The sequence below is a fragment of the Anser brachyrhynchus genome (assembly GCF_964034855.1).
Source record: "Anser brachyrhynchus genome assembly, chromosome: 3".
Classification (NCBI taxonomy): Eukaryota; Metazoa; Chordata; class Aves; order Anseriformes; family Anatidae; genus Anser; species Anser brachyrhynchus.
Genome location: NC_137696.1, coordinates 85,548,320 through 85,556,997, shown reverse-complemented (window position 1 = coordinate 85,556,997; position 8,678 = coordinate 85,548,320).

The following is an 8,678-nucleotide window of genomic DNA, read 5'->3' as shown; positions in this document are numbered from 1 at the left end:
TGGACTAGCCCAATTCAAGTTTGCTTCTGCAAGAGAACTTAAAAGAAAGTCCCATTAATTTCTTCGGTGAAAAAGTACGTCTTCAATTGTACAACATGAGTAAAATCCTTATAATTTACTAGAAAGTTATTTATATGTCTCCCTGATTTCCATACAATTACAAAATATTTTTGAGAGAGAAAAAAATGCAATCGTCACAGGCTATCAGAAACATTCAGAATCTGATACAGTAAATCTTAATGGGTGTGAAAAACACAGAATTTTGTAGCAGAGTAGGATATATGGTAAAGTCAGCAGTCCCAATTTTTTTAACACATAAACTATCTGACAATGCTGTGCAGATGCTTTTCAAAATAGTGATTGTGGCTTCCTCTGCATTGTCTAAATTAATTCACCTAATCTGATGTTTGTTTGTTTGTTTGTTTGTTTTCTGATCCTGTGAGGAGAGAACTAGATTAATAAAAACACTCCTTCAATGCTTCTCTATTATTCTTGCAATCCAGCTGATCGATTTTTGGGACCAAACAAGAAAGTACAGCCCTCCAAATGAATACATCTGAATGTGTCTCTCAGGTTCCTTTGTTATCTGTTAAAATCTTTCTTGCAATTAGCACCAAATGAAGAAAGACACAAATCATTCTGATTTCTGTTTTTCTGATATATTCAATTTGTATAATCTGTCACCAATGTAGCTGTGACTTCTCTGGAAATGGTTCCATGGTCAGGACATCCATGATTCACACCACCAGCACATTATAGAAGATCAGTCCTTACTAGTGGAAATGTGTAGATAATTAACTGATTATTCATAACCTGCTTCAATGAGGACTTTGCGGACACAGTTCTCCATTAAGTGAATGGATTCATGGCTCATTTGGATTAGACATGTAACTCCATCTTTATTAAACTGATCTGCTTCTGCATACCTCCCCTCTCTTCAGAAATTCAGAAAACCCACATCTACTTTTACATTTCAGTTTCTCTCACTCCTCCTCTCCCTCTGTTCATCAGATTCTCCTTCCTCTTTCTCTTTCTTTCTCACCATTGTCCATTTATGTATAAACAATGTTATCTTTTGACCTCTGTATTCTCATACTCCACGTAAAACTATTTTCTCCATCTCCATTGTCGCTTCTCTCATTTTTTCACCTCCCACTCTTCTGCTTTTTTCTCCATTGCTCCTTTCATATCTACATTTCTTCATCTCTCTCTAGAATCCATTGTTTATTTTTGCAGGCTCCCATTTCATTTTTTTCTCTGTGACCTTCCTCCTGATACTTCATGTTATTCATTAATATGCCACCCCTCATCTCAAAACTGGAAAAAAAAACAACACATTCTTCTTATGTACGGATGGCATATACAATTTTTGTGTTATCCATGCTCATAGTTCCACCTTCCTTTATTCAATAACCTGTACCAGCCTGTATCCTCTTCTTCTTTCCACATTTTTTTTCACTTCCTGGTTAGGTAAATCATTCCAGATACCTCCTTCAGTTTTGTGCCACCTAACGAACTTTTCTCCTTCCTTCCTTCCTTCCTTCCTTCCTTCCTTCCTTCCTTCCTTCCTTCCTTCCTTCCTTCCTTCCTTCCTTCCTTCCTTCCTTCCTTCCTTCCTTCCTTCCTAGCCTTCTTTGCCAAATTAGACTCTCCTGATTGCCAGACTTAATATTGTCAGACACTACGGTTGTCTTTTGGAGACACTTGTCTCCAAAATAGATCAGTTCCTCTGCTCTCCAAAATGTCTGGATGTTTCAGCTTTTGTTTATTATCACTGTTTTCTCCCATGTCTTGGTTTGCAAGAGATTTAGCACCTCAATTCTCCATACCTTTATTTGTCTTTTAGCCCTCTTTCTCACCTTAGTACTGCCATACTAAAAATGGAAGTTCTTTGTTGTACTGATATATTTTCCTTTTTCACCTTTATAGACCACTGTGAAATTCTTTCATTTTCATCTCTTGTTCTTTCATTTTCATCTCCTTTTGCTGCCACAGATTGCATTTCCCTAACTCCCAACTCTAGTTAACAGAAAATACCTATTTATTTATGTATATTACATCCTAATTCATTTTCTCATTACATTCACAGTACTTGTTTTTCTATATCTGTATCAAATTGACAGTCTGGTAGTTACAAGGTTCTAACATTGGTGTAACTTTCTGAAATGCTGGTAAATATGAGTACAATCTTTTTTGTTTCCTTACTTGAGTTTCAGTTCACAGAAATCTTTACCTTTGTAGTTGCTCTCTATTCATATAATATCTTTTAGAATAAATTATGCAAAAAATCTGTGAATACTGCTGATTTTTAAGAGTGGAAATCCCTAATAACTATTCACAAACATATTGATTACTCAAGCTGTAGCCACCTTACTTGGGCTGTAAAATAAGAATGGTATTATCGGACATTTGAGTTGACACCTCTATGGCACCTGTAAAGTAATATCATCTTCATCATACTGTGAAGTATGTATATGATCTGTATAGATGAGTAAGTCTTCTAGCAAGTCTTCCTGGTATATATCAGTGAAGAGAAAGAGCTGCCTCTAGAGAGGGTTCAGGACACTTGCGTTAGTCCTGACTCTGTCATCTATTAAATAAGATTCCTAAAATTAGTTTGGGTAAATGCTATGAACAGGATTTCCAGACGGCTATTGTACTTGTGAATGTTTAGAGATGAATATTTAAAAACCCTCAGGGAGCATCATAATTAGAATCTTACTAGATCTGAAGGTCTATGAGAACTTTAGTTGAAAAAACAGATTCTACCAAGGAAGACAATCTCTTGTCTTAGTATATCCTTCTAGAAATGGATGAAAAATAAATAAATAAATAAACAAATAAATAAATAAATAAATAAAAGCACAGTCTTCATATTTGGCATACCTAATACTTCTTGAGTGAAAATATCAAATTAAGTATTTAATACTCCCAAGATTCATGAGTATATGAAGTCTTAATTAACATCAGAAGAAAATTTTCCAGCAGAAAAATGTCAACACTTTCATTCATCTCGCTTGAATCGATCTCATGCTCATATGGGAAATGTCAGAATCTCTAAATATAAATGTATAAATATTGACAGTTTTCAGGGTTCTTTTTCATTCTACACCTAATAAAGGTGAATGACAGTGACTTCATGAGTCTTAAGCAAGCCTAGAGGAACTTTCTCATCTCTGATGTGTAACTTGGCAGAGCTCTAATGTTTACAAAATGTATCAGATGGATAATGTTCTTTTACAAACTCAAGTATATTAAAGAATGAGAAGCCTTTCAAATTTTATGATACCTTAATGATACCTGTAATATGAATGCTAAATAAGGATAACACTAATAAATACATATCCAACACTATTATTAGAAAATAGTTTTGCAAAATAAATATATGTATGCCTAATTAGCACTTTAAAAAGTGATAAATGTATATAATGTTGAAATAGAATTAAAGTTATTTTTCTCCATAGGATAATGAATATTTCTCCATAACTTATTTTGCTGAATAATTTGCATCATGTGCCACCCCTTTATGAAAAACAGTATTTGATGAGAAACAAACAAACAAACAAACAAAACAGTTTCTTGGAATTTACTTACATATAGTGAGAAAGCAGAAACTGCTCATGTTTCAAAGATAAGCTGGCAACTGTCACAGTAAAACTGACAGCTTCCCAATTTTTTAGCATTTAATATAAAACTTTTCTCCTGCAGACATCTGTTTAAGTCAGAATTTCTTGAAATATTTCTGACCTTATGACTGAAGAGCAGAACGTGAAGACCATAAGCTCTGGATATACTTTACAGATTCAGAATTAGTACGCTAAGGCAAAGGATCCTGCATTTATTTGGTCTTTATCATGCTATGATTATCCTCCCTGACTGGTGTTAACACGGCAAATTCATGTTCCCTAAAGCATAATCACTGATGGTGGCACTGTATCTGGCTGCATGGCTTCAATCTTGAATCTGAACACGTACCTTCAGACTTTGAAGTGGACTAAACACCTGCTTGAGAATTTTAGGGAAATACCGCTCCTGGTTAAACACTGCAAGACATTTGGAGTATGGGGACAGGAAAGTAGGTAGGGACATACTGTGTGTGAACAGTAAGTAAGCTGGGTAGTGAGGGTAAGGGCAAACTTTTGCCCTTGCAGCCCAGTAAAGCTGGATGTATTGAGCAGGTTCTGGGAATGCATTGGTGGAATTTCATACCTTTAAAACCTTTAAAAGGGATTCGCTCTTTAAAGAACACTTTTATTTCTATCCCTGAAATGATGACCCTCTGGATATGGTTCAGGCAGCCACAATGACTGGGGGAGTGCGGAGGCTGATAAATATTGGTTTTACTATTAAAATCTTACAGTTTGTGCTTTGTTTTGAAGATTTGTCATTTATTTTATTTGATGTCTTTCAGATGCATTTGGTAGAGAGTTATGTAAAAGAAAAATTTGAAATTCACTCCAAGGGAGATGTGTTTTGGAAAGCTATGCTGACATGCATAGCAGGCATGTTTAGAAGTAATTCTAATTTGAATAGACTGCCTAGATATTACATCGGTAAAAAGTAACATTGAAGAGACAGAATGATGTTACTTTGTCAAGCTTTAGAAAAAAAAAATCAAGCTGTTTCCCAAGACTAATAATTGAACACATATATATTAATTAGCTGTACAACTATTTCAGTGCTTTTCTTTCTAAACTGCTGTCTTAACATTTCTTAAATTAATGATACTGAATTGCTACAAAGTTTGTAGATCATTTATTTTGGGAAAGCTATTCTGTAAAATGCTGCTGAAGTCTTCTGCATTCGGTATCATTTTGTTAATGGCCACATTATGTATGACTTTAAAATTAAGGGAATGGTCTTCAACATTCATGGTCTTTATTATTCTCTCTTTTACAATCTCTTTCATTATATGTTGTCTTACATACATGCTTACATATTTATGTATGTGTATATCTATGTATAATAAGGTATGTATAGCGTTCATTCACGTGTGCATATATATATAGAAACATACATTCACACGTATCATACATACGGAAAATGCTTAATGAAAAGTCCAAATAAGAATAGCAAATATAGAGCAAATATGTTGAGTATGAAAGAAGCCATGTAGCAGATGTCAGTGTGTTAGACTATCAACTTATAGATGATTCATTGTATATGAATCCTTTCATCTAATATTTGTAAGCTCACAGCAGGCACATTCTCTAGTCTATTGCAGAAAGTTTTATTGATTTACAGAGGCAAAGCAAAATTTACCTGAGGCAGCAGTTCTTCTAAAATGTTGTTGGTATCAGAAGAAAATAAAGAAAATCTCATTGTTAGATATGATTTGTGATACAATTCCTGTCATGCGCTGACTATTAAGGTCCTTTAAAGGAAGAGATCTTTACTGACCACACAGAAAATACAAGGAACACTTCTTCCTGTAAGAAAATCAGTCTTGAAAATTTAAGATTTTCCAGTCCCTTAACCTGCTATTAAAGACCACTGACAGGATTTCATTCCAAGGTGAACTTTGCATTATGCAAAGTTAGCTGTGATATCAGAAGAGAGAAAAAGTGCAGGGAAACAAACAAACAAACAAACAAACCAACCAACCAACCAAACAACAACAACAAAACACAATAAAATAAGGTCCACAACATGATTCTTATCAAAGTCCATGCTATTAAAGAAATGAAATTGCAGCTATACAAAGCTGAAGATACCGATTATGTGTAATGGTGCAGAATCAGGTTGCATCAGCACTGAGTTTCAGGCAGTTCACATTCCATTTTACCTGCATTTGCAGAAAGTTGAGCAAGTGTCAACTCCCACTTAGGATGCAGCTGATCATAGTGTTACAGAAAGTTGAACTGACAGTTAAGAGGAAACAAAAGGTTCTGGGTCAAGTCTCTGCTGGGTTTTAATTCGTTCTCATTAGGAACAATAATACACCAAAGTGCTTGTTATATTCTGAAACTGAAAAACATGCATATGTATGGAATATGGTTAAATTGTTTGCTTGGATAGAGGAAAGGCAAGTAAAGGCTTTTTTCTTTTTTCTTTTTTGGATTAATTTCAGTAAGTGTGTGTCTCTGTCTGTCCAAAATGAGTCATTCTAGTGTTAGGTAATATATTGTCTGGGCTAGGTGAACATGGCATGATAAGCATACCATCAGGTGTGCTGTCTCTTTTAATTGCGTTCATTTCAGAAGGACCGATAAACATTAGGATGCTTTAATTCTGTTCATTTCAATGGGAGCAATAAACATTAGAAGCCCTTTAACACCTCTTTCTGAATTGTCCCACTTGACTAAATTTGATCTAATTTAAACAGGAGAGACTGGATACAAGATTTATTTAACTCTTTGCCTGGCAAACTGTTCATTTTGAAGTTATCATGCTAAAAGAAAACTAATTGCACTAGTAAAAATTATTATAGATATGATGCTGTAGCTCCAAATACAGTACCGCAGAGATACTTAATTAGGTAAGTCACCAGTTGCATAGGTCTTAAAATATTCTCCACACCCATACAGGTAAACCTGTTTAACATACATGTTAAAGTTAGTACTGTCATACGGGTTGCACAAACGAGTCGTTGTAAAACAGATTACACAATGTCTGATATTGAGATGATCTATGTAGAACACATGACACTTTTCTTCCTATTCCATCCTTCGACATTTTTGGTGGCTTGATCCTGGCCAGCAATGAAACACGTATACAGCTGCTTGCTCATTCCCGGCCCCAGTGGGACAGGGGAGAGAATAAGAGCAAAAGTGAGAAAACTCATGGGTAGAGATGGAGTCAATTTAATAAGTGAAGGAAAGAGATTAAAAAAGCAAGTGATGCAGTGGCAATCTTTCTCAACCTCCCACAAGCAGACCAATGCCCAGCCAGTCTCAGAACAACTGCTGCCTTGGAAGACCCCCCACCATCCCCCCAAACAACTTTTTATTGCTGAACATAGCACTATATAATGTGGAATAGGCCTTTGGCCTACATTTACCTAACATAATTTTACATTATGTCATATTATGATTTTTTTAAAACATTCTCCCATTGACAGAGATTTATTATGGACTCACGTTAATTCCTGTTGAAGTTAATAGTTAACTTTTGGGGACTACACACATGCCGTGACCTAGTCTGCTATAATTCAAGAGTGTCCTATTATTTCTACTGTCAAAAATGCCAAACAGCTGTTCTATCTTTTCACATAATGGATATGGTATTTCATATTTAACATAATGTACTCAATAGGTGCCCGGTAGAGTTTATCTCCTTAAAGTTAATGAGAATCTTCTCATCAGCTTCCCTTGGATCTGGTTTTAATCCCACATCCTTTTATTCCTTATTTTCAGTTCACAGTGCATTAATATAACTTGGTCAGACAGGCTTTATCTATTTTTCTATCAATTAATTCAATCCATCTGGCCTTTATTAACATAATACCTCAGCACATCCCAATATTACATGAATGTTATTTTTTAAATGTTGTGGCCAGAATTCAACTAAGAACAATATCCTGCTTCTACTTTTTTTCTCCTAGGTCAGGAATTTTCAACCAGTTTTACAGGGAGTTGGAAATGTCTGTATCTGTGAAAAGTTTTTTTTTTTTTTTTTTTTCCCCCATTTATGTTTGAGTCAGTTTTGGTAAATATACATATACATCTTGACTATATTCCTTCAAGAATGTCTGTGCTCTCTGTCATATTGTGACTTCTGACCCTGAGCTTCTGATTTCTTGGAAAACATATGAAATCAGATTGGTATATATTAGTATATATAATATCTTTAGACATACATGTTAACTCAAGTGGACTGTGTATCCTTAGAAAGAAGAATAAATATCTCAGTATGCTGTGATAAACTGTTTAATAAAATAAAATAATAATGAAACCCTTCTTTTCAGTCCAGGCTGCTATTCTGCCGTACATTTTATTGGTCTGAAAGGTAGAATTCTTGGCAGAGAACTTGTCCCATGGGCCACATAAAGGGCACATGGTACAATTCAGCATAGTGTAACTATAAATGACCAGAATGGAGTCCGAAAGGTCTGCTAAATTCAATATCTGATTTATGTTTCATGCCGGAGTTAGGAAGTTTTGAATGTGATCCAGGCAGAACGCTAGGTTCATGCTAAAGCTGGAACTATCCAGGTGAGAGAAGGTATGTGGAACAGGAATGTTTCCTGGTGATTAATACACATAGTGCTCTTCTTTTCATGGAAAGACATTTATGTTAAAAATTCTTCAAGTAGTCATATGTGATAGACATTTATAGGTATGTGTGCTATCCATTATCTTTTAGTTGCAAGTGTATTTTTCTTTGGTAACGCTTTTCTGTGGAATTCATTATAAAAGGGAGGGTAAAGTCAAGTCTAGTGAAAGTGTAATTAATGAAAAAACTATGCAAATAAGGTAGAGTAGAGGGTAGTTTTGTCTTTTTTACAAACTATCAGAAGCTATTTTGTAAATGACCTGTCTTTGCTGGACTTGGTTAGCAGATTCTCACCTCATTCTTCAACTGCTGCTGTTTTCAGAATGTTCTGTATACAGCTTATAGGTACATACAGACATATGCAGAATATACACTTCATAATATATACAATATCGACCTTGAACAGTTCTAATTTATAAAAACTACTGATCAGGAAAAAAAAAAAAAAAGAAAGTTTAAATATT